The 27,423-nt window shown below is 39.4% G+C and overlaps 1 protein-coding gene across 1 annotated transcript in view; it reads left to right on the forward strand.

The window, feature by feature from the left end:
* Positions 1-4,916: 4,916 nt before the first annotated feature.
* The window catches only part of LOC139338462 (cadherin-12-like), a 112,483-nt gene continuing 89,976 nt past the window's right edge, over positions 4,917-27,423 (forward strand). The window contains exon 1 of the mRNA XM_070973477.1: positions 4,917-5,081. The gene's annotated coding sequence lies outside the window, so the exon portion shown is untranslated. The remainder of the gene's footprint in view (positions 5,082-27,423) is intronic.

A 27,423-nucleotide genomic window follows, 5' to 3' on the forward strand; every position in this document is an offset into this window, starting at 1 on the left:
CCTAATCATAACAGAATTTTAGTTTTAGAATCTCATCACCACTGGACCACAGCACAATGCAAAAGAATGTAAAAAATCTGGATACACATACTCGCCACCACCATACCCACAGGTCTAAATGACATTAACAGAAGGAACACCCACACCCTCATCAGCCCAACCCAGACCCAAGATACCACCACCTCTTCCCTCCCAGGACAAGATGACTCCCTCCACCCCCCAGCACCCCCCCCAGTCTCCTGTACGCTCCCACCTACATACCCACCCCCCTCCTGCCCCCCTAACCACAACCACTAGTCTCCCATCAAGTACCTCAACCCCTTTCCCTTCACTAACCCCAACCTTAACCCCTCTCCCTCCCCCCAAGCCTAACCTTAACCACCTTCCTCCTTCTGCACCTACCCCGAGCTGACCCCTTAACCTCAAACTCAACCTTCTCCTCCTGCACCCAAACACAAGCTGGACCTCCAACCCAAACCTCAACCCCCCTCCCTCCCCTACTGTTTGCTCCCCCTTGTCTTACCCCTTACCCTAACCAGACACCTGAACCCCATCTACAGGACCACTTTCCCCATGGACCGGATGCTGCCCTTCATCATCCCACCAAGGGATCTCCACTTACATCAACCTCAACGTGCTGGGACGACTAAACATATCTCCACACCATTGCCATATTTGAATAAAGTTTATACAACCCCCCCCCCCCTTTTTTTTATATAGATTTTATATATATCGATCTAATTTATATTCATATGGGCACAGGTACAGTCACTTTTAGGGTTTCACTCATATATTTATTACTGTTCATCATTTTACTAGCCTATCATGTATTTTAACTTGGCTTAACAGATTAATTTTAACCACCGAATGTGTGATGTGTTTTATAAATTTTGTATGTAATTACTAATATTTGCATGGTCATTTCAATATATTTCTTATATCTATTATTTATATTGCACTTGCTTTTTATCATCATATATATATATATTTTTTTAAATCGTCATATATAAACTTTTTTATATATACACTGATGTTTGCATGGTTTTCTTGTTATATATAATTATAATGAATTGCACTTACTTTTTAATCCAACACTCACTTTGAGCATGTTAGCGCTATGTAGTATGGCTGTTTGCTTGTTTACATTATGTTGTGATGTGTTTCTTGCGTGAACACATCACATTCTCACCAAGTTGGTTTTAATCATTTATTGCAGAAATAGCTAGAAGTTCACGCTCTATTAAAATCCTTGTTTTGTAAGGTCACCAGCTTGTGGAGGGACTCTTGAGATGAGTATCTTCAGTTAAAATGTATATTCGTCCTTTTCACCTGTTTTTCACTGCCTCGGATTTAAAAAAGGCAGGGAGCAAGTGAGATAAGAGAGAGACAAAGTGAAGGTAACATAGGCAGAGGGAGGGACACCATGGTAGTCTATCAATGAGATAAAAGCAGACAGGAAAAGAGTCAGACAGAAAAATAGCAGGAGCAGTACAAGAGCTAGGTTGGAGTGTTTTTATATAGGTCAGTCAGAAGTGAGGGACATTCATCCATCACAGCTCTATCAAAAATGCAAGAGCTGCAGCTTCTCTGATTAGCAGTTAGATTAAAGACATATAGAACAGCTCTGATCATCTGTCAAACTAAGCAGAGGAGCCCGAGCTGTGTAATGATGCTGCATGTGAGTCAACATGACACACACATACGTAAAAAATGTATTAGCTGTGACTACCAGCCCCCCCCATAAACACACACACACACACATGCACTAACACAACATCTCATCATGTTAAGCCTCTAATTGTTAAAGATGGGAGCCAGATGAGGGTCTTTGTGGCACCAGAGACCCCTGCAGCATCAAGCTTCAAGATGGGGGGAGGTTGGAGAGGGGGGTGATACTAATCCACAAGTTAATCTTTGTCTCTCTAATTGTGTGTGTGTGTGTTTGTTTTTGTGAGCCTTTACGTTCACCTGTAGCATGTGTGGAATGCATGTCATGTCACAAGTGTGTTTTTGTTTCAGTAGGTACACGCCTGCATGCATGTCATACATAACAAATGTTTGGTTACTTTATGTGTGTGTGTGTGTCTGTTTTTTTTTGTGCATATATGCAATCTTTTTTTCTTTTTTTTAATAAACAACCCCACTTGCGGGTAAATTCATCCCGTGTTTGCGCTCTTATTCATGCATGAGTCACTGTGCGCTTGGCTGTCATAACAGGCATACTTGTAAGTCTGTGTGTGTGTGTGTGTGTGTGTGTGTGTGTGTGTGTGTGTGTGTGTGTGTGTGTGTGTGTGTGCGCGTGTGTGTGATTAAGTGCTGGGAGAGAAACCCTGCTTGAGAAGCTCTGGGGAGATGCAGTCAGATAGCGTCTCAGCTACAATACAGCAAAAACAGCCGGCAGAGAAACAGACCGTTTGCCTGGAATCTTCACAACTGATACTCTGTCAACAACTCTGAACTATCTTCACCGGGAGGGATGGGGGTAGGGGTGTGGAGGGAGGTGAAGGAGGAGGAGGGAACAAGAAAATAAGACAAAATGAAAAGAAAGGAAGAGGCACAGGGAGAGGCTATGCCAGAAGAAGAGAGAAGTATAACTTTGTGACATTTTCAACAACTGACTGAGCTGAAAGAGAAACAGCAACACAGAGACGGAGAGAATATATTACACATTACATTAAGAATATATATCATCTTATTTGATTTTCATTTTTGATGATTCACTTTTAGCTATTTGTGTTTCCTCTAACATAGAATACAATTCAGTACCATGCTCAGACATTTTCTTGTCTTTGTTGCCTCTTTCATTTTGAGTAATTTGCATTTATGCTTTGAGTGAGTTAAGTACAGAGCTCAGGTTAGCCTAGCTTAGCATAAGCACAAACAACATATTTTCATGTTATTATGACATATTCTGTATGAGTAGAAATCACAACAAATTATTCAATTTTTACAGGAACTTTTTGTGCTATAACAACAAAGTTACCTTATCGTATTGTATCACAAACTTTTCTTGTTAATTTACTTTTTATTTCATAATTTGATGTGTGGCAATAATGAGAAAATACATCATTATAATAATTTGTTTGAAAAAGTTATTTGTGAAAAAAAGATGTGCCCAGTCTATTTTTGAAAGATGAAAGTGATCTGCACAGAAGTCAGAAACAGGGACAGTGTAGAGACACTGGTAAATTTTCAAAATAAAACACAGGTCAATTCAGCCTGAACAACGAGGTTGTTGATAGACATCTTTTTTCAGTTTGGACAGAGCATAGCTGTGTCCTAGTGGCACCAGTCTTTATGCGAAACTTAACATGTCCTGACTGAAGCTCCATACTTCATAAATAGCATAAAACTTAATTACAATAGTATCCTTCTGGTTGTAATTTCAAAAGAACACACTGGAATTTTAGACGAAGTAGCTGCATTGCGGCAGTTACATCAAAATAAAACCGAGTATTATCACTATTATCAGTATTTCACTTGTTAATGAACACCAACAAATACTGTACATGCCACAACAAAAGTAGCTATGTTATGCTCTTTGCATTACACACAGATATGGATTGACGTTGACCGTTTCCAGTCTTGTACAAGTAACTAAAAAATAATTAATAGTTACAGTTAGTGGTCACCTCATTAAAAAGTAACTCAATTATTTTACTGATTCTTTTGACTAAAAAGTAATATGTTACTGTGCTGAGTAACTTTTTATTACTTTATAATTTTTATCTTGAAGCTGCCATTGGTAAAAAGACTGTGCGGTATAAACAAAATCTGATGTCCTGATATTGGTCATATCATATCCAGATAACTATGCATATGACAACATAGCACTTTTTCGTAAATTCAATTCATGAATATTTTACATATAAAAGGTACTTACTCAGATTACTTTTTTCCCACTTATATTCAGAACCACACATTTTTAGTTTAGTATGTAGAAAAATATAAAATATGAATGTATAAAATGTAAAATGCTAAAAAAAAAAAAAGAAAAGAAAACATTTTTAATGATAGCTGCAAGCAAAATAAAGCGACATCTGAGTCTGGACTTTATTTTTAGCACTTGATTGTGCTTTTGTGGCTCTCATCCATAGAATCTGCAGTTTTTCTGGTCTGCATCAGATTTATCATACATAAACTACAGGGATTAGAAGTTGCGCCTCTTTGAGGTATGGCTCCTCTCTTTGTCTTGGCTGGTTGGAGTCTTTTTCATTTGGAATTATTCCATTCTGTGTCATATCATCCCTCACTCTCCTCCATGTTCCCATCATGCATGCCACATGCTGGACTGAGCAGTTTGGAAAGTTTGCTGGTTTTATGTTCTAAATTGTAGAAGTTATTATTTGTTAGTGTTTGTAATGTGTGTGTTTAGAACATGGTGGTTTCTGTTGGTAATTGTTATTTTTAGCTGGTTAATAAACCCTAACTGTATTTTATTATTGTGTTTTGGGATCATTCTCCTATATTAGATAATCAAGATAAAAATAATAGTCCATATGATTTTCAGTAATTTTAATTACTACCAAAAGTAGTGGAATTACAATAACGCGTTTGTGACCAGCAATACTGATCTTTTCATCATCCTCAAAAGCCCAAAAATAACAAGAGTATTTTAGAGAATTTCTTTAAATATTATTTTGTTTAACTTTGTACGGTCTGTTTTGGCAATACAGTACTTCATTAACCTCTTAACAGTAAGACAATTTTGTATTTCAAAGAATATCCTAGTGAGCGAAAGGGAGATCAGGAGAGGCTTGAGTGAAAAGTACAGCGACTGACAGAGAGAGAGACAGAGAGAGAGAGAGAGAGAGAGAGAGAGAGAGAGGGAGGGGGTCAATGGATGTATGAGAGAGATAGGGGCTGAGAGAGGGAGGGACTTAAAGGGAAAAAGGGAGAGAGAGAGCTGAGAGGATACACAGAAGAGATGGGAAAAGAGGGAAGAGGGCAGATAGAGCAGGCTTTTAGTTCAACAGGGTGAACTAACGGAGAGAGAAATCGCCATGCTGAGAGTAACATGAAATATTTGGACTTGTTCTACTCAGCAGCAGCTCGGAGGAACATTGACAGGCTTGTGTGAGGTAACTGCTCTGCTTTTCACTAGTAACACTGCTTGCTGATGAGAAAATGAACAAAAGGGCACTGACTCTACACCAGAATTTTCAAATGAAGTCTCTGTGGCACTTGGCAGTTTCTTTGTTACATGTGTTGCCAAGTATCAAGGTTATTCCTGAGTATTTAACGTGAAAGATGGGACATTAAGCTGGAGGGGGTTGGGGAGCTTCTAGGCTCTCTTAAATCAATTAAAGAAGTGACAGCTACAGTAGAGGAGCTGCAATCAGGACATGTTGTGCATTCTTAAAGAGGAAAGCCTGTTCACTTTCTGTGGTTTAAGCCCTTTGATCGGTTTATGATGATGTGATGTGAAGCTTGGTTGCAGTTGTTTTCTCAGAAAGTTCAGCGTTTGTTAAGCTGCTGTAGGGCTTGTTAATAGGGTTAGTGGAGAGGAGATGTTGGAATTTAGTGTGGCACATTGGTTGGTGGACACATAAAGGTAAAGCTCTGCCAGTTCAAAATGAAAAGAAATGATGCACCTGTTTATGGAGGAGCATTCCCTTAGAGATAAATGTTGGTCTTTGCAACACGACCTGACTTGAGTGGCAGAGAAATGTGGCTCTTTAAGCTTATACAATGGGTTTTTAACATATCAGCATTTTTTGTCATAATCATTGACATTTCTCAGTGATGTAATACAGATTGCTTAACATTTGTGTTTTTCCTTTCCTTTTCTGTTTAATTTTGTAGTCATTAATGTTGCAACATTATCTGTCGTCATCTTACTTTGCAAAATATGTATCTTATCACATTACATTGAAATACATTAAATTATTTCTGTAGATTGTATCACTATTACACTTTAATAATAATGAAGAATATTACTCTCTTCACAGAAACATTGTGACTGTTAAGTCACTGTAACTTTCACATTGTTTCAGAGAATACGGCTGTGCTCTATGTAGGGTGTGATGTAGTGCACTATGTCTTTATGTATGTAATTCATGGCTAAGAATATGTAACTGTCTAAATGGACTGATACAACAAGGAGCACAGTAAATGAGTCAGAGGTTAGGATTCGATATACAGTCTAAGAATAAAGAGTGAGAGTGAATGAATAAAGCAGTGGGAATGATATTTCTGCTTAGCTTTTTACAGCTGACTCAGTTTGCAGTTGCATTTTGGCCACTTGTTTACACTGCTAGAAGTTGTAAACAAAACATATTATTACCTTATGAGGCTGATATGCTTTGAAAAAAAAAAGTCTGTAATTCTAATTTCTCATCCAACAGACACACAGCAACTCAGAGTAAGCATTCATTTTGACTCCCTTTTGTGTCTACATGATGATAGTTATATTGACTTTGCCTGACTTTTGACTTTAGCTGTGGTTTGGTCTCCACCAACCCCTGAGGAAATGTTTGGTCCTGGGTCCTGTACAGCTTTGTAGGTGAAAACATCTTTTCCAATATTTTCTTTTTGAATCTGGTGTGGTTTAGTAGAGCTGCTGCTGCCTCAGCCTGATGATACTGTAAACACATTTACATCTGTAATAAACAGGGTTGACTGCTACACATTGAAGAAAGGTGCCTTGCCTGAAAAGTCTACTTGTGCTGAATGAAATATCAGGACTGTGGAGTCGATATAACAAAGATGCGCAACTCATTTTTCTCTTAGAGAAATGGAAACTCCCTGTGTAGAATGTATCAAGTGGTTCTGCACTCATTTCTAATAGCACTTGGGTCTTAATAGCACATAGTAATTGATGCACTTTCCCCAAACTGACCTCCCACATTTGATTAACCTGCTTCAAGAGAAGATTCTGCCCAGTATAGAAGTTTGTGGTCACGGATACGTATTGGTCTAAAATAGACTTCATGAATACCAAATGCATTCTTGCATAATGAATGTCATGTCATTTCAAAACCACAGGCATTACATCAGCTCAAAGCTTCAACATCTTCCACTGTCCCATACTTGGACAGAAAAGTTCAAACTCAAGGTTCACTCACTGTATCACACGGTCATCACTGGCCAATGGAGTTTGCTCAGTTGTCATGGAGATTGATCTGTTGACATAAGAGCTCAGCAGCTACTGTGATTTCAGACATGAAAATTTTTTGTTGACTTATCTTAAAACATGATACTAATAAGTGGATCTTGAGTTGGGGTTTGTTTATTAAAGTTCTATTTCCAAGGTGAAGAATGCACTTTGATTCTTAACAGTCACTCAAAATGGGGAGTGCATCAGCTGTCTTGAGTAATAACTCAAATGTCATAGTGGTAAATGGCAGTAGTCTAAGGGTAGTGCCATCAGCATAGGCATACAGCCTATCTCCAATGTGGATGTATTACAGTGGATTTTGTAATGTTTTACTCAGTTTGCAAAGATACATTTCTAGTTTTAAGTGGGGGGTTCAGTGTGAGTATTGTGGGCCAATGTGCTATATATCGCTGTACAAAAGTTCTATTGAGAGAATGCATCAAAGTAGGAACATCAAAGCTTCCTACTGGGAAATGCATGCTTGTTTTTTAGTGTTGAATCGGAGGTTACCCAGGCCTTGTTTGCAACAGATCGCATGATCTACAAGATGGTATCATCAGCATAAAGATGGACATCGTAATGCGTAGTTGGAAATTGTATTATTTCTATAGAGTTAATAATATGCAGCACAATGTCGACACTCTTATGAAATATTTGTGGACTTGATTTAAAACCACTGGCAACAGTGGTCTGAACCTACCAGGACCATATGATTGAAAGCTCAAGAAAAAGCTTGAAAATGGACCTCGAGTTGCTTTTGGTTAGCCACTGATGTTGGTGAAAAGGCCTGGCTCAGGCTCACAGCCAGTGTTTCAGTTCATCACAAAGGTTTTGGATGAGGTTAAGGTCAGGGCTCTGTGCAGGCCAGTCAAGTTCTTCCACAATAAACTGATTTTTTTTTTTTTTTGTATGGATCTGGCATTGCATATTTGGGCATTATCATGCTGAAACAAGACACAAACCCAAACTGTTGACCCAAAGCTTGGACAACACTCGTCTAAAATATCCTTGTACCCAGTACACTAAAGTATCTGCACTAGAATTACATAGTTTTTTGGACTGCTAGTGTGAGTCTGAGGCTGTTTTTTTTTTTTTTGTTTTGTTTTGTTTTGTTTTTGTTTTGTTAACTGTTTCTGTTAACTCTAGATGTATGCCTTTACATGAAAACTCTTAATAATAATTCAAACAAACAGTAGCAGCTGCTACTGCTACCACACGGTTGTGTGGATCCTGGTGAGGAGTTCATGGTGCAATGACCAGAAAATCTGATATTCATTTATATGAAAGTCACACCAACAGATATCTAAAAATAAAGATGGCACAAAACTGCTTCTCTCCCTGGGATCAACAAGTTCATCATCGCATACATACAGTATGCATTGTTTATGGTATAACTTTGACAGTACACACTGTATTGTACAGATTCTGGTCATGGCTGACTTCAAGCCCCAGTGGACCAGCCAGATATGAACAGCAGTGATGTTGCTGCTAATTCAGCAGTGTTTGCCCCGAGCACCAGGGACACAAAGATGGTTATTCATAATGGAATTAATTTTGTTAAACAAAGACAATTCAGCTTCGCTAATAACACAGTGCCACCTAAAGCTCTTTTTCACCTTCAGCAGCAGACTGGCCTCGGCCGGAGAAAACAGTCAAACCTTCAGTTGTTATCTGCTAAAGCTCTGCAGGTTGATGACCTGCATCATCCAGCTACCCTCCCAACCCCCAAAAATACACTGCCTGGAAGTCTCGAAACACACATCTCATTTAGTTCCACTCCACTTATTTATGTTGTAGAATGTTCCTTACTAGGACACAAGTGAACAAATAATTTGTTTACGTATACCACTATGTGTAAATTCTGAAAAGCATGTATATTTGGAAAAAAAGTGTTATTCACTTTACTTTTAATTATGTTTGCCACCCCCACCCCCCCACACACTTTTTTCATCATTCACTCCTCTAATGTCAACCATCGGTGTGCTCAGTATGTTAATTTATATGAATATTTATTCTGCCTCTGTCAACATTGCTACAGCCTATTCCTAGTCAGTCTATTTATTGACACAAAGAGATTTTTGTCCAGACAGCAGAGAAACATTTGTGTCCATCCATCCATCCATCCATCCATCCATCCATCCATCCATCCATCCATCCATCCATCCATCCATCCATCCATCCATTTTCTATACCCCGACTATCCCTTTCGGGTTTGGGGGGGGCTGGAGCCTATCCCAACTGTCAATGGGCAAGAGGCGGGGTACACCCTGAGCCGGTCGTCAGCCAACTGCAGGGCAACATATATCAACAAACAACCACTCACGCTCACACTCACACCTAAAGACAATTTTTTTAAGTCACCAATTAACCTAATGAGCATGTTTTTGGTCTGTGGGAGGAAGCCGGAGTGCCCGGAGAGAACCCACGCATGCATGGGAAGAACATGCAAACTTCACACAGAAAGGCCCCGTCCGACCCGGGGATCGAACCGGTGACCTTCTTGCTGCACCACCGTGCCACCATTTTCGTCCAAATACACTAAATTCATTTGTAAAAATATTAAAAGATAATACAAATAACAACACAAAAATTGTTATAATGTTGTGGCAGAGCAAAAAGGAAAAAAAAAGGTGTTCAAATAATTTATTTTACAAAACAAGGCAAACTAAATCCAACTCAGTTCAAAAATCCAAAAAACAAAAGCAAACTCCAGGAACACAAGACAGTTATCTAAGAAAACAGGGAAACCAGGGACGAGACTGGAAATACTCACAAATACACGGGGAGCAAGAAAAGCTACTCATAAGGGATGATGCGACAAAGACAAAGGGAAACACACTCACTTAAATAGACAGGGGAGGAGAAATAATAACACACAGGTGGACACAATCAAACAATCACAAGGGTGGGAAAACACAAGTAAAGAAAACACATGAGGGATGGCTACAAAATAAAACAAGAAATAACAAAACTAAACAGTTCAGATCCCAACAGAAATCCCATCATTCAGTCTATCGAAACTTGTAGGTTCGCCAGTAGTGCAAAGCAAGCATGCAAAACATAATTGATAAAAGAATTTCAGTTTCAGACTGATTTAGTGAATTATTTGATGGTATTAATAATTATCAAGGCAAAACAAAACCATTTATATAAATCAGCATTAGAATTAACATAATATAAACGTTGTATGCAGCTAACTTAACACTATAGCTGCGACAAATGTGAAATGTCAAGTTCATTTAATCAAGTAATATTTGATGGTTCTTCATTCCATAAACAAATAGAATTTGCTCAAGCAAGTAATTTGGCATTTTCATTCTACTAAGCTGATATGGATTTTTATTTTGTTAGTGTTCAGGCTGCTGGTGCGAGCCCTCTGTAATAGCCAAGCACTCTTACGTATAGTAAAAAATCAATCATCACTTAAAGTTAAAGAGCAAGCTCTCACTCACTTGGTAGGAGATTTCAGATGGATTCTTTGTGAGATTATCGCCATCTTTTTTAAGTGCTGGTCTGAGATGGGTGGATTTCATCATTCTGTTGGAGAATGGAAAAATGGAGAATGGAGCATCATAGTTGGTGGATAGGATGACAGGTCATTTGTTTAAGCACTTTGTCTTCTCTTTTACATAATTATATAAAACAAGTGAGCTTCGGGCATTTCCATCAGAAGTGAAGATGGCTCCAAAATATGCATACCTGTCACAATGCCTCACTATCAATGAATCAAGCTGAAAAGGTGACCTGTCTTCCCTAGATCCCAAGATAGCCATAAACACTGTTTTATCGTCATTAACAAGAATACTGTATTCATCACATTATTCAGCAAATATTTCAGTTTCTCTGTCAGCCTTGCTCTCAATTTTTCCAGGATAACATCCATCAGCATTAGAACATGGAGCCATTTCAAGAATCCATCATCTCTGATCATTAATCTTTCTAATAGGCATGTCAACAAACACAATAAAAAGGAACACATGTCACAATATGTTCTATGCAGCCTCTTCTGGAGTGCAGCTCTGGAAAGGTTTATACCAGGCCATCAATCTATTGTTCAACACATAGTCATACAATGTTGTTGTAATGTTGATCATACTTATCCCCAGAGAATTATGCCTTACTTGAATAACATGATCAATCTAGCAGGGGCCCAGCTCATTGGATAGCCTGTCAAAAAGATGACATTTACCAATGTGCATAAAAATATTAACCGTTCAACTGGAAGAAGTTTCAAGACCCCTGGGTTTACCCCATCGGGGCTGCTCTTTAATTAGTGGTCAATAACCTGTTGAACTTCTGCTGTCGTGATAAGGTCATCTAACAGTGGCATATTCTTATTGTAGTCTGCCACATGCAGTGGGTTTTCTCCCTGAAATGGACTTTCCAGCCACCGGGATAGTGCTTTAGTTACTCTGTCAGGCCTGTGACATAGATTTTTTTTTTTTTTTTTTTTTTTTTTTGCCTTGAGAGGTTGCAAGTTCAGATTTAACCAACATTCTGAAGCACTCGTTACCTTAATGTTGCAAGAAATGATAACAGTATAATTACTGAAACCTTTCTAGACTTTGATTTTCCACTGCCCATCTGCACAAATGATTTAGTAAGAAATATGCAATGGACCACTTTCACTAGCACACATATATAAAACAAGGCACAAATCAATATTTGTACCATCATCATCAACCAAGAGTCTATCTCATCCATGTGAACAATAATTCCACTTAATAAAAATATTTCACATGTGTACTATATTGGTACATTTCAGAAAGACAGCCAAGCTGCATATTAGTTTCAACATGTCATATCATTGCTCCCTGGAAATGGCCAAACCATACTATAGTGCCCATCGAATTCTTCATACGTTTCCCTTTTTTGGTTAAACATAAATATGTGGAATGCAGGCTGAGTATCACTCACTGTTTGGGAGTTTGTCTGTGATACATCAGTTAAGTGGATCACAGAGCAGAGTAATCACAGAGCAATATCACACTGTCAAATTCAAATGACACATGTTGTTTGATATCTCCACGTTGACTTCTCCACTGCATTTTATCCAGAGTGTTTTTCCAGAGAGATTCAATGGCTTGATTTTTCCTGTGGCATGCTGTGAATTTCATTCTAAACTTCAATTAAGTTGTGAAGACATTCTTTACAGAATTAAACAAAGCAGAGGATGCATAAAATACAAATTGAGGGTCTGAATATATACTACACGTACAAGAGGTGTTTTTTGTTTTTGTGTTGAACTTCCCACAGTGCAGATTGAAAGCTCCAAAAAACAATATTAAATTAAGGCTATAACATCATGAATGTGAAAAAAAGGAGACCATGATTAAGTAAATAAAAAAATTCTATCTCTATTTCCTGCCAATTGGTCTTGTGATAGATGGAAATGAATGAGAGTAATACATTGGCAGCGTGGAGAGTTTCTCTGTGGCTCCAACTGGGGCAGCTCGCCTTGTTCCACCTCAGTGGAAGATTGATGACTTCTGGGCTGTGGGATTTGCACCTGTTTTCACTCCTCTTTCTCCCCCGCTGTCTCCCTCTGTCCCCTCCTGTCCTTCCCTCTGCATGCTCTACTCTCTCTCCTTCTGTTCAGTCGCATTATTGTCATTATTAATTATTAATGAGAAAATAGGTTATTAGTATAATGTATCAAAATTGATTTTTCACATATGAACACAGAGTAATCACACATACAAGCTTCCCATGTCTCATCAGTGTATGTAGACATGAACTGTAATGGCTATGCCAGTATGACATGGTTATGTACCAGCATGTTAAAGCTGCAGTAGGTAAGGTCATGAAGAGAGCAGACTTAGGCCTGAAAATTTGAACGAACACAAGTTCCACGTCACTCCTCCTCTCTCTCCGCTGCACTCATGCCCTACCTCCAAGCCCCTCCTCCTCCGTCTGCATGGCTGACATGACAACAACCACTAACAACTAACATTAGCCTTAGCATTGCATCGCTAAGGCTAATGTTAGTGGTTACTGGTTGTCATGGCCGATGTTTCCGATGCTAAGTTAGCATCGGAAACAAGCTAACTCTGCCCAGCCGCTACATCACAGTCGCTAACATACCCTAGCGGCGTGTTACTGTAACAATCTCCATATTAGCTTTATGGTTATTTGTTGTCTTAGCCGTATATGCTGTTGTTGGCAGCGGCGGTATGGACAGTTTCTCCTTTGCAGGTGGCTGTTCCTCTGCCATAGCTTTCACTAGCCTCCTGACACCGCTCACAGAGCTGTTTGACTGAGCAGCACACGGCAGCATGAGTGGAGGGAGGGGGCGGTTCGCAGGGTGTGAGTAATGATTGACAGATGTCAAACACTCCCTCAGATGCTCCTCTACTCTGCTCTGATTGGTTGTTTTTTGTTGGGCGTGGTGGATTCTTGCGAATCACAGTAGGAGCGGTAGGTGAGACCAATGGAACCTTTTTTTTTTTCATAGATTACATATTTCATGTACTGCTGTCTGGACAAAAAATTACTTTTATGCAAGCTACCTACTGCAGCTTTAAAGGATAGGTGCAAGGATAGGTTTTTCCAGTTCTGTCTTAAAACAACAGTCAGGTGCCCAAAAGAATGCTGAAACAGGTGTTGTCCTCATGTTCATGCTGGACATCACAATATTCCAACCTAATGCACTCCCATGTAGCTAAGTGATGGGGAACAAAATTCAGAATCTTTGTTCTGTGCTAAAACACTCAAACTCACTGTCTGTTTAGTACAAAATCTCTTTGTGATCTCTCGTGAAATATAGAGGGAAGTTCATAGAAGGAAATCTGGAGTGAAAACACAGTGACTGTTTAACCACTTGATTTGACTAACTTGGACGTCTGAAGTCTCACATTAGCTTCAAATAAACTTCAGGAAGGGAAATTTTAATGTCCAAGTTTGCAGAGGGGAATTTTATGTATTACAGCAAGCAAAAGCTGTTTCACTGTTTATATACTCACCTGAATATTGTTTTTTGATTTTTTCTTAATGTCAACATGAAGTGTATGAGTGCTTAAATACACAATATATTAACATATTATATTAATGTAATAATATATACTTATGCATTTATAATGTCTAAAAAACGACTAGACGTGTTATATATATGCGTATATGTTGAACTTTATATTGACAACCCTGATCCAAAATAAATTGGGACACTGTGTAAAACATAATAAACAGAATGTGGTAATTTGCTAATACTTTTTGACATATAGCCAGTATAAATAATATATATAAATGTTTGACTTGATCAAATTCATAGATTTTTGTAAATATCTACTTATTCTAAGTTTGATGCAGCAACACATTTCAGAAAAGTTGGGACAGGAGCAACTAAAGACTGGGAAAGTTGTGGAATGCTCTAAAAACACCTGTTTGGAACATTCCACAGGTAAACAGGCTGATTGGTAACAGGTGATAGTATCATGATAGGGTATGAAAGGGACATCCTGGAAAGACTCAGTCGTTCACAAGAGAGGATGGAGAGAGGTTCACCACTTTGTGAACAAGTGATTGCATAAAGCATACTACATGGGCTCTGGAACACTGCACTTCACTTGTCAGTACACACAATTTGTTTTGTAAATTACTGCATTCTCTTTTTAATTATGTTGTGCGCAGCATCCCAACTTTTTACATTCAAGCTTCTACATTATCCCAAATGTTTCCAATAATGTTCAGGCATGGAGAAATGTGTGATTTTATTCAAGATAATGTCGTGTTTTAATTGGTCGTCTGTCAGTGGTGACATGAGAAACACCAGATGATATATCAGTGAATGAGGAAGGAAGATGGCGAACTCAGCTAAACATGATGTGAATAAGATTGCGTGAGTCACTTCAGATGGTGGTCGTTTACTAGTAAAGACAACAGCTGCTCTGATCCCGTACCATTTCACAACATCATTAAATTACGTCTTTTGTTTTTATTGTTTTGACTGAGAGACTCACAGCGGCAGAGATTGCATACTGTGTGTTTAAGCCAAATAAGAAGCCAAGATTAATGTGTAAAAATTGCAACTCCTCCAGTGAGGCATCAATATCTGGTTTTAGAAACACTCAATGAATGCTTGATAACAGCAAAAGCAGCTATATATTGTTAACAGGACAATGTAAAGAATTTAACACCTAACAACAAACATGCATATAGTGTAATGGTAGTTTAATGGCTACTAATTTATACTAGTGGCTAACCTGTTAGCATTTTCAACATTTTCTGTGGTCGTTCCACAATTTTTACAATGACCGTTTGTATCAACAGTAACCTTGTCTCAAGCTTGCAAATCTAAATAAAAACAGATATTAAGAAATTTGTTAATAATCATATTGTATTGATCAGCTTTTTTGTTTTGACACTTTCCATTCTTCACTCTTCTCACTTCAGTATCCCCCTGCTCTCTTAGCCTCTGTTCCTCACTCTTCATCTGATGTGCATCATCCTCTTTATGTTAAATCAACACACAGGGCGTGTTTGAACTTGTATATGCAGAAATCAGCATTGCATGCCAACAGACATAATAAAGAGTAACACACATGTCACAATGTGTTCAATGCAGCCTGCTTGTACTTTTTCTTTTTTCCAGAACATTTTACTGATTTACTTTCATTCAGACAATGGGTTTTGGTTCCCTGTTACACACCTGTCAGAATCAGAAACACACACACACACACACACACACACACACACACACACACACACACACACACACACACACACACACACACACACATAGAGTTTCTGTAATGTCCAACCAAAACGTCTGGCTGAAGGCTGTGGTGGGTCATATTAGGCTTTATGACCATGACTAACTTGTCCTTGGACACAATCACTGTCAACTCCAATCATGTTTGAGTCAGTGAATTTCTGCTGCATTTGTTCATAGACATAATCCTGTTTTTTTTTTCTGTACAGCATTTGGATGCGTTTATCACAGCACACTCCGTGTTCCATTTAACAACTTTAAAAAGTTTGGGTTAGGACTTGGATAATGACTAGGGTTGTGTAAGTTCACACTTCACAAGAGCTAGCTCAAAATTCATTTCACAGATTCAAATAACCTACTTTGCATTCCCTTTTCTTTTCTTATTTTACAGTATAGTCTACTGTAGTCTATTTACTTGTTGCAAAACAAAGGAAATGGGTCCTTTCAGAATGCTGTAAGTTCATTTTGGGTGGAGGAACTTTGCTGCCATTGCCTTGCGGTGTAAATCCTTGCTAGTGATTTCTCATGATCATCATTGATGATCGAGACTGGTCGGATGCTTCTCAATGTGTCGTTTCAAATGTGACTGATGTTCATACTTGTTTTATCAGACCTGGCAGGAACAATCGGCATAAAAATGTGAGATTTTTTTCTGTGGGACTCCGTACTGATGTGGCTTTTTGACCACTATTCAGCTTCAGCTTCTGAGGCACAGCTGTCAGTAGTCACTATTAGTGGAGCTGGTTCCTTCAAAGACACTGCAGCCTCCATAATGTTTTCTGAATAAGACTGATTTGCTGCCTCATACTTGAGCAGCTGATTGTCTTGGTAGCTGGACAGCTTAAATTGACTTGTTTCCTTGGTCTTTGCAACAGTGCAACCGGGGTGCCTCCTGGGGTCCACTAAGTCGTGCAATATCTTTTCCCTAATACACTGATTATTTTTATTTTGGGTTTTTTTTCTTCCTAAGAAAACCACAAATACAGTAACTGTACTTGTATTTTGGTCTTAACTCAGTTTGGACTGAAATTGTTTTAAAGGACTAAATAATTATGATTCCTTACAATACATCTAATTTCCATGAAAGGTTCTCTTACTATGTGTTATGTTGCTGTTATGTTGCAGTGTTCTGACCATCCATGTCCACAACTGCTACTTTTAAGTTTATATTCATACCATCCTTACTCTTCCTTTCCCAAAAACTATAGTAATCCACAGATCTTCCATTTCATCTTTACAGCCGACAACAGCCAATAAGAGTTTGTGTAGATGAGAAGTGCCTCCTTCTCTTCTTTTTTGTAAAGATCCAGCCAATTGCAACCCAACCAGTTATACAGATGATGTGTACTTCATATGAATGGAATTCTGAAACAAAGATATGCTACTTTAGTATTAGTAGTATATATAATTAATTATATAATTAAATATTAATTATATAAAGATATATAATCCAAATATCAATATAGATACCCAAAATCTGAATATAGATCGCCAAGGTATCAATTGCCTGAATATAAATGTATTTATTTAGATAAATATAGTAAATGGGCTTTTTTTTTTGGACAATGTCTAGACATACTATTAAGAAAAACATATTTAAAATAGTCATTTTCTGTGGTATTGTTACTTTTTTTTATTGAACTTGGACTGGGGTAAGGCTTCATGTTGTGGTCCCATTGTGTTTTCCAGCTAATAAGGAACAAACATCTGCAAGCATTTATTTACAAAAGAAAATATTCAGGCAGAAAAAAACCCTTCTACTTCAGTGTGGTCAAACTTCTATTGCTCAATGCTGGTAGCACTTACAGTAATTTTGACTGCTTGGGATAAAACTTCATAGTGTAACATTTCAAAGGAGAACAAAACCATGCATGTATCAGAAATGGTTCAAGAACAGCTTTAAATTTACTCTGAGTATGCCTTCTGATATTTCCCCCAAAGACCATTTTTCCTCCTTTTTATGAAAATAAGAAACTATTAACAATGCATTTAAAAATCATGTTGACATAATTTTAACTGAAAAACTAGAGGGCTAAATGTGATTTCAGTTGGACTTTAAAAGAACTGGATACTGTGTTCCAAGATGGCACCTCATACATTGCTATGTAAGATGCTTACTGGGCACATATGCTGATAACATTTTTTCAGGCTTCCTTGGGCCTCCGTGTTTTGGGACCTTTCAGCATAGCTTAGTATTGTCAACTACCTTTAATGGAAACTAGACAATTCCTGCCCGAAAAGTTCTCAGATCTTGTTAGATGATAGTTTCTAGTTGAAATAAGTAGGTCATAATGGACACCTGTAGTATCATTGAATTGTCAATAAGACTTCTTTTTCTTTTTCTTTTTTTTTTTTGAGGAATTTCATTAAAGGAAAACTTTGAAATGGGAATTTACAGTGGGTATGAATACCTAAACTTGTTCCCAAATTGCCACACCATTATTGCCAGCAGGGTGGGGGTTAGGGTTAGGCTGTCAACGGCCGTGAGGTGGATACCCCCTGAACCGGTCGCCAGTCAATTGCAGGGCAACATATACAGACATAAAACCATTCACACTCACACTCACACCTAAGGACAATTTTAGAGTCACCAATTAACCTAATGAGCATGTTTTTGGTCTGTGGGAGGAAGCTGGAGTGCCCGGAGAGAACCCACGCATGCACGAGAAGAACATGCAAACTTCACACAGAAAGGCCCCACCCAGCGACCTTGTTGTTGTGAGGCATGCCTGCTGCGGCACCGTGCCGCCATGGAATGAAATATGCAACAAAAATTTGAGTGTATCTGCAAATTCTGAGAGTAATTTTCAGTATAGCTTCTCACTTAAACAAATGCACATGTAGCACTAGCCTCTGCCCTGTGTCTTTGCTAAAAAGTTAGAAATTGCTGCTGTGGCCTGGTTGGCGGCTGCTGAGCCTGAATCGCTGTGACGCTGTCTTGGTCTTTAAAGATCACTGCAGTGGAACTAGGCCTGGATACCCCTGCTGCTACAACACAACACAACACACACACACACACACACACACACACACACACACACACACACACACACACACACGCACACACACACAAACAGGTATTTGCAACTTACAATGTGTTACAATCTCTTGTGAAGTGGTAAATATAATGTTCTATTTAAGTATGTGAATATCAAATCAAATATATCATAATAATTAACAGTAAAGACAAATGCTTTAAGGTACTTCATCAAAATATTTTCATTTTAAAAGTGTTAATAGTTTCATGAGGTTGTTTTATGTTACTATTAATTAGTCATAGATGCTCAAGTTTAAAGTCTACCATAACATTATTAGGTCCCTCACTAAGTGTATAAAGTGGTTGACTATAATATGGAAACTGAAGACTCTTTAGGTTACACTTAGGTGGCCAACCAACTCTGGGCTTGTAGGATGGTGATGTCCAACCATTTGGTCCAGGGCAATAACATCAAATGACATGAAATGCAGTATGATCATGATCACCAGATGATTCAATTTCCCCAAGATTCTTAATGGTTTCAGTGACCTCCTGACCTTTTTCTCTAGCACCGCCTTCATGTCAAAGTTTCTGTCACCCTTATTTTCACTCCATTTGCTTTGAATATCCACGATCCCCATAGTATGAATCCCTGTGTTCTTGATGGCCCTCTTACTTTTTCTTTCTACCTGCAAACCATAAATATCAAAATGTAATGTGCAGATTGTCATGAAACTCATATTCATTCTCCTCTGAGGAAGAGCCCTTTGACACAGTTTTTGATAGTCCAGGAGCTTTCGTGAATAGTGTCAGCACAGCCAAAATGCCAGCTTGGCATGCAAGATATCTCATAATCAGATCATGGCAGATTAATGCTCCCAGCAGAATAACTCCTTTACATTTTATTTACACACTGAGCTTTCTTTCAACACCTCCTTCAGGGCAAATTTTACATTGTTGGTGTTTTCTCTCACACACTATTGAGATAACATTCATACATTCAAATAATTCCCATAGTTTTGGATTTATCACATGCCATTTAAATTTCTATAATACATTTCACTTGTGTGTGCAGTTCAAGGATGTACGTAGAAGTAAGGAACAAAGTGTGTATGGGCACGTATTCTATCATGGACCACATGGCTAATAACACCCCACAACTTCTCAATCAACCTGCAAGAAAATCCTTTTTAAAGAGCAAAACTGGCAAAATTCCTTGAATATGTTTTCAAAAAATCCACAAGAAGAGCGGATTTACTGTTTGCCTTAATGCACAAGTCAAATCTTCACTGGCTTGAGCACATGTTGCTTTTGTTCAGGGAGCAAGAAAATGGCAAAACAGGGAGACCAGAAATTAGAGTGGTGTGAGATGAAACGCAGCAGTCTGCCAGTGGGCATCTTATCACAGCAGTCCACATCCAGTCAGTCAATCATGATAAAGTGCTGCTGATTACCTAATTCCACAGAGTTTGTCTGTGAATGCCTCAAAAGAAAGGAGGAATAGCGAATCAGACTTTTCTCACTATTAACGAATGCGCACAGAGGGATCAAAAATGCATTTTTTTATATGCACATATAAAACACATATAAAACACAAGGTTCACAAAGGTATTTCAGATGTACACATAGGTATGTCTTGCTTTAAATAAATGTAATAGAAATCCACAAATATATTCAATTCAATTCAATTTTATTTGTATAGCGCCAAATCACAACAGAAGTTGTCTCAGGACACTTTCCATATAGAGCTGGTACAGACCAAGCTCTTTTATCTACAAAGAAACCAACAATTCCCCCATGAGCAAGCACTTGGTGACAGTGGCGAGGAAAACTTCCTTTTAACAGGCAGAAACCTCGAGCAGAACCAGACTCTGGGTGGGCGGCCATCTGCCTCGACCGGTTGGGTGAGAGAGGAAGAGCAAGAGAGGGAGAGACAGACAGACAGACAGACAGACAGACAGACAGACAGACAGACAGACAGACAGACAGACAGACAGACAGACAGAAAAGCAGTCAGAGAGAGAGAGAGAGAGAGAGAGAGAGAGAGAGACAGAGACAGAGACAGAGAGAGAGAGAGAGAGACAGAGACAGAGAGACAGACATGCAGTCACAGTAACAGTGACAGTGGATGTAATAACAGCAGTAGCAGTTGCAGTGGATGTCAGGCAGGGCCAAGGCAGGAGACGCAGCTGAAATCCACAATCCAGATTCAGCCACTGTCCATGGGAACCTGCAAGACGACAAAGCACAGAGACTCCGGGGAAGGAGCTAAGTTAGTAACACGCCGTGGTAGGACATGAGAGCGTGCGGATGGAGAGGGACAGAAGGACGGAGGAGCTCGGTGTATCTTTGGATGTCCCCCGACAGTCTAATCCTATAGCAGCATAACTAGGGGCTGGTCCAGGACAAGCCTGAGCCAGCCCTAACTATAAGCTTTATCAAAAAGGAAAGTTTTAAGCCTACTCTTAAATGTAGAGACAGTGTCTGCCTCCCGGACAAAGACTGGAAGATGGTTCCACAGGAGAGGAGCTTGATAGCTAAATGCTCTGACTCCTGTTCTGCTTTTTGAGACTTTAGGAACCATAAGTAGACCTGCATTCTGGGAACGCAGTGTTCGAGTAGGGCAATAAGGTACTATAAGCTCTTTAAGATAAGAAGGTGCCTGGCCATTTATGGCTTTATAAGTAAGGAGGAGAATTTTAAACTCTATTCTAAACTTTACAGGGAGCCAGTGCAAAGTGGCGAGTATTGGAGAAATATGATCTCGCCTCCTGGTTTTTGTCAGAACACGTGCTGCAGCGTTCTGGAGCAACTGGAGAATATTCAGCAACGAATTTGGGCAGCCTGATAGTAAAGAATTGCAATAATCCAGCCTGGAAGTTACGAATGCATGGACTAGTTTTTCTGCATCATTTTGAGACAAAATATGCCTGATTTTTGCGATATTACGTAGGTGAAAAAAGGCAGTCCTTGAAATTTGTTTTACATGGGAGTGAAAGGACATGTCTTGGTCAAAGATAACTCCCAGATTCTTTACAGTGGTGCTGGAGGCCAGCGCAATGCCATCCATAACTGCTATGTCATCAGAAAGTGACTTTCTAAGATGTTTAGGGCCTACTACTATAACTTCAGTTTTGTCCGAGTTTAGCATCAGAAAATTGCAGGTCATCCAGGTCTTTATGTCATGAAGACATGCTTGTAGTCTAGTTAACTGACTGGTTTCTTCTGGCTTCATTGATAAATATAGCTGGGTATCATCTGCATAGCAATGAAAATTTATTGAGTGCTTCCTGATAATCTTACCTAAAGGAAGCATATATAAGGTGAATAGAATTGGTCCAAGCACAGAACCCTGCGGAACTCCATAGCAGACTTTAGTGAGCACAGAGGAGTCGTCATTAACGCGTACAAACTGAGAGCGATCTGACAAGTAGGATTTAAACCAGCTTAGCGCAGTTCCCTTAATGCCAATGAAATGTTCCAGTGTCTGCAATAGGATGCCATGGTCAATGGTGTCAAATGCAGCACTAAGATCCAGTAAGACTAGTACAGAGACAAATCCTTTATCAGATGCAATTAGAAGGTCATTTGTAACTTTAACCAGTGCTGTCTCTGTGCTATGATGCACTCTAAATCCTGACTGGAAATCCTCGAATAAACTATTATTGTTTAGAAAGTCGCACAGCTGATTGGCAACTGCTTTCTCAAGAGTTTTTGAGAGAAAGGGAAGGTTGGATAGGGAAGGCATATATATATGTATATATGTATGTATAAACATATTTGGATTTTGTTATATTTGTATATAGACTGTTGAATTTGCATTTACAAACTGTATGTCATGTGTGAACTCACCACCACATTCATGGTTTGGGTCATTTCATGAGACAATGAGACACAAAGAAAAATAATAAATATCCATCCATTTTCTATACCGACTATCCCTTTCGGGGTTGTGGGGGGGCTGGAGCCTATCCCAGCTGTCAACGGGCGAGAGGCGGGGTACACCCTGAACCGGTCGCCAGTTGATTGCAGGGCAACATACAGAGACAGACAACCATTCACACTCACACTCACACCTAAGGACAATTTAGAGTCATCAATTAACCTAATGAGCATGTTTTTGGTCTGTGGGAGGAAGCCGGAGTTCCCGGAGAGAACCCACGCATGCATGGGAAGAACATGTAAACTTAACACAGAAAGGCCCCACCCGACCCGGGGATCGAACCAGCAACATTCTTGCTGTGAAGCACGTGCACTACCTGCTGCAGCACCGTGCCGCCCCAAAATAATAAATATCCCCAGTCTTATCCTTTAAAGTACACTGATATGAGAGGGTTACTGTGGGCTTTGTGTTGTGTATTGAGTTTCTATTCCTGTACAGATGTTGACTCTGTTGTCAGACCTCATCTTAGTTTGAGTGCCCACATCAGTGAGTCAAATACAGGAGGTCTGGTACTGTGTCCAATAACAACCAATCAGAGTTTTGTTGATTAGAACAACATCTTACTGAATAGTCAGCAATATCGTAGAAGAGATTGACACAGCTGTACAGGTTGTTGTTAGCTGACTCACTGAAATAACACCTCTCACCATATACATTTGATCTTCATGAAAAACAGAACCGATATGTCACTTGCTATTGATGGTTAGTGTAATACAAATTAAAACAATAGCCTCTACTAAAGAGCAAATGGCCAACGTGAATACAGTGTAAACCACATTGAAATTTCTGATTCAGAGATTCAGAGATGATTCAGAGGTGTAAAGTGTACACTGGAGCAAAAGAGTTTGATAATATGTGGATAATATGGTGGAGAATATTGTGTGATGGGGTGTACACGAGTAAGAAGCATTGAGTGACGGGAGAGATGTCAATCAGTCCTCAAATCAGTTTCAGCTCATTGTCATTCATCATTTAGAGACACATGCAGTATATAACCACAGTGTAATCTACAGTATGTGCCATATACGGAAGGTCTTACAAAAAAAGGTCAGCTTCATAGGTGCTGCAGAATCCAGATCACAATAGAAAGTTCCAAATAATAATAAAAATAAATAGAAAACTTCAAGTGCTTCCATTGATATATTGAATTATGTACTTTGTCAGTGTTTTTAATATGATATTACCCCATTGGATCATTTCATCTTGTAATTTCAGAATGCTAAATTATATTATTCACAAAAATTTGAATGTGACTAGATGTGAATTGTGTTTGCTGAAATGCTTCCAACACCGTGAAATGTCATCATCTGGTTATGGCCTCCCTAATGTTTCTCTAATATTTCCATTATTTCCTGGTTCAAACACTCAGTAGAAGAAAAGCTTCCAAATGTGGGATACTGCTCTGCTGTGCCTTGTGTGTCAGTTTTGATGTGTGATTGACAGGGTCATTCATTGGCTAGTTAGTGTTGAGTGGTGCATGGAATATTACAGGAGACACCTATCCATTTGGCTGAGAGTTTCCACGATAAAAAGTCCAAGCAGCTTATTCCAAGTGGCAAGTCTCACGTACATTTGTACACCATCAGCACACTTTAGTATACAAGCCATGTGTCACTCCATGTGTTATTTAGTGCGGTCATTTACAATATTTTAATGGCCTTTTTTGGAAAATTCACATCATATATTTGAATGTTCTAGAAAGACATCTACCATCCGGTGGTTATAAATTTAGTCAGAAAAGTCAGCCTAAACAACAGTGATAGTTAACATTTATCAGATTTTTTTTTTCTTTTTCATTCGTAAATAACATCTACATGTATAATGTAGATGTTATTTACAAAATGCATCTGGAATGAGCTCATTGCTGCCCCTTGGTGCCTCATGGTTGGTGGGGGGGGTACCTCATTAAGTACAGTTCTCACCAACCTCATTTACAATGGCTGTTTTCCCTCAACAGTGACAAGGGGCAGTAGTGAGCCAGTGCTGACTTGGCACACCAGAGAAATGCAAAAGTCAAGATAAAATGTGATAATCCATTATCAATCCCACTGCAGAGAAATTTGAAGTGTTACAGCAGTAAAGGAGATTGTGGAATAGTATCAGTTGAAAACAAAAGAAAGAAAAGAAAAGCAAAGCAAAATATGATAAACAAGTAAACGTAATTATTATTACGTAAACTGCTAATAAGCAATTACCAGACAATGCTTGAGTTCACGGTATTGTACATGTTGGATATTGATATAATGCAATTTAGTTTACATTGATTTTGCACATGAATGAATGTGTCAGTTTTAGTGTATGTGGTCTACTGAAAGCAGTGGTGATTGTAAAGTCTGACAGCAGCAGGAGGGGAGGACCTGTAGTATCTCTCCTTCACACACTGAGGGTGAAGCAGTCTCACTGAGGGAGCAGCTCAGTGCTGTCAGAGTGTACTGCATGGGGTGTGACATCAGGGAAGATAGCTTAGCCACCATCCTCTTTTCTCCCACCACCTCCCAAGATCAAGGGGACATCCCAGCACAGAACTGGCATTCGTAACCAGTCTGTTAAGTCTCTTCCTGCCAGCAGTTGAGATGCCGCTGCATCAGCAGATCACTGTATAGGAGATGGTTGGCACCACAGAGCAGAGTCAATCAAGGTCCTGAGGAGTGGCCCTTGTAATCTAAAAGACCTGAGACTCCACAGCAGATACAGTACAGTCTGCTCTGGCCTTTCTTACAGTATATAGTGCATTTATATTGTCATTCCAATCCAGTTTATTTTTCAGGTGGGTCAGTACTATATCCTATCTATCGTCAGTATCTGTGATGAAGCCAGCGATTGCAAAGTCATCAGAGAGCTTTTACAGGTGGCACTTTGCTGATTTCTTCCTGAGGGTAAAGAGGAACGGAGTCAAGACTGTTCTCTGAGCCCCCATGCTGCAGACAACCCTGGTGGACTCACAGTCCTATATCCTCACATACTGTGGTGGGTTGGTGAGGTAGTCCATAGTCCATGCTGTGAGCTGGTGGTCCACCCCTGTCCAACTTTACTTTCAGAGGCCTGGGCTGTATATTATTGAAAGCACTGGGGACATGAAAAAACATAATTCTCAAGCTACTCCCAGCCGTTTCCAGGTGATACAGGGACCTGTGTCAGAGGTAGATGACAGCGTTATCCAACCCAATGCCAAGTTGATAGACATGCTGTAGGAGGTCAGTTGATGGACACACCAGGGGCAGAGAAGGACAAGGACTAGCCTCTCTAGGGTCTTCATAGTGTGTGAAGTCCACCAAAGCCTGTAGCTGTTGAAGTCCTTGGCGTGCAGACTTTTTGGCAGTGGTACCACATACAATGCTTTCCATAGCTGTTGCACTCTCACCTGCTTCAGGCTGAGGTTGAAAATGTGCTCAACTATCTTCCATGAGTCTGCATAGGACTCGAAGAGCTTTGAGCAGAACTTGAGGACAAGCCTTTACGTTTCCCAGCTGAACCCCTGTCATTAGTAGCTTGGTGAATGGAGTGCAACAATTATGAATGGGATATACAGTAAATTGTATATTGGTATTTGAATGGAACAATATATGACATGTAGTGGAGTATGAATTAGAGACCACAATGCTTTGTACTCCGTCAACAGTTTCCTAATGAGTTTATGGTCTCGATCACTCGTCTTCTTCAATGCCAAATTTCCACACAAGAACTGCACATTTCTGTTTCACTATGGCCAGGATTTTGTAGCGCAGACTTTACAATTTACTTTGATTAGGGTAAGGTTAGAGCAAAGTAAATCACATATTTGATGAAGATTAGGTTGGTGATTTGTAAGTTTAGTTGGAAAAAGTTAAACAAATACTAAAATCTTATAGTAATCAAATTTCACTTATGGAGGAGATGAAGTAATTGACTGTACAAGAGTATTTCAGCATTTAGACCACAGGGCAAATCAATCATGAGTATCCAAGAATAGCTGAAACAATTGGGGCAGCAGAGGTTCAGAGTTTAGTACTGTTACCTCACATCGAGAAGATTTGAATCCACTAAGAACCCACCAGGAAATGTTCACAGATTCTGGACATGTTGGGGGGTTTGAGGGGAACAGCTTTGACAGGGAGCAGAGTAGACCATGTTGCTGTGGATAACATCATGTTATGAATAAAATTCAATGTCCACAGTGACTGGTATGTGACCTTTTTATTGTATGTCTTGCAGTTTGTCATTATTTTATGTGTGATTATTAATTAACTGTAGTCACTTTCGGTTTGATGATGTTTGCATTATATGAGGACAAACTGTCCCCACATCTGACATACCTGACCAACCACATCTCTCCTCAGATCCAGAGGCAGCCATGGTCAGCCACCGTCTGTGTGTCTGTGTTTCACAGGGGGATGATATTGATGTCTTCTGGTGTATTCTTTTAATACACAATGTGTATTTGGTTTTGCAGCACTGGTGTAGATTCATCAGCTCTCAGTGGTGAACACATCGTGGACTGTCCACACAGGAAATTATCCCCCTCAGTGTAGCCTAAAACCTAGGCAGATGGCAAGAGTCATGTAAGAGGCCACATGGCTACACAAACAGCACCATAGGCATGGGTTGGCCCTTACGCCCAAACGGAGTGGTACCAGTGGGTGCAGCCGATGACGTGGAGAAATCAGTCAAGTAGGATGCCACAACTTAGCATGAAGACAGAAAGATTCCATGAGAACACA

The sequence above is a fragment of the Chaetodon trifascialis genome, chromosome 11, assembly GCF_039877785.1.
Source record: "Chaetodon trifascialis isolate fChaTrf1 chromosome 11, fChaTrf1.hap1, whole genome shotgun sequence".
Lineage (NCBI taxonomy): Eukaryota > Metazoa > Chordata > Actinopteri > Chaetodontiformes > Chaetodontidae > Chaetodon > Chaetodon trifascialis.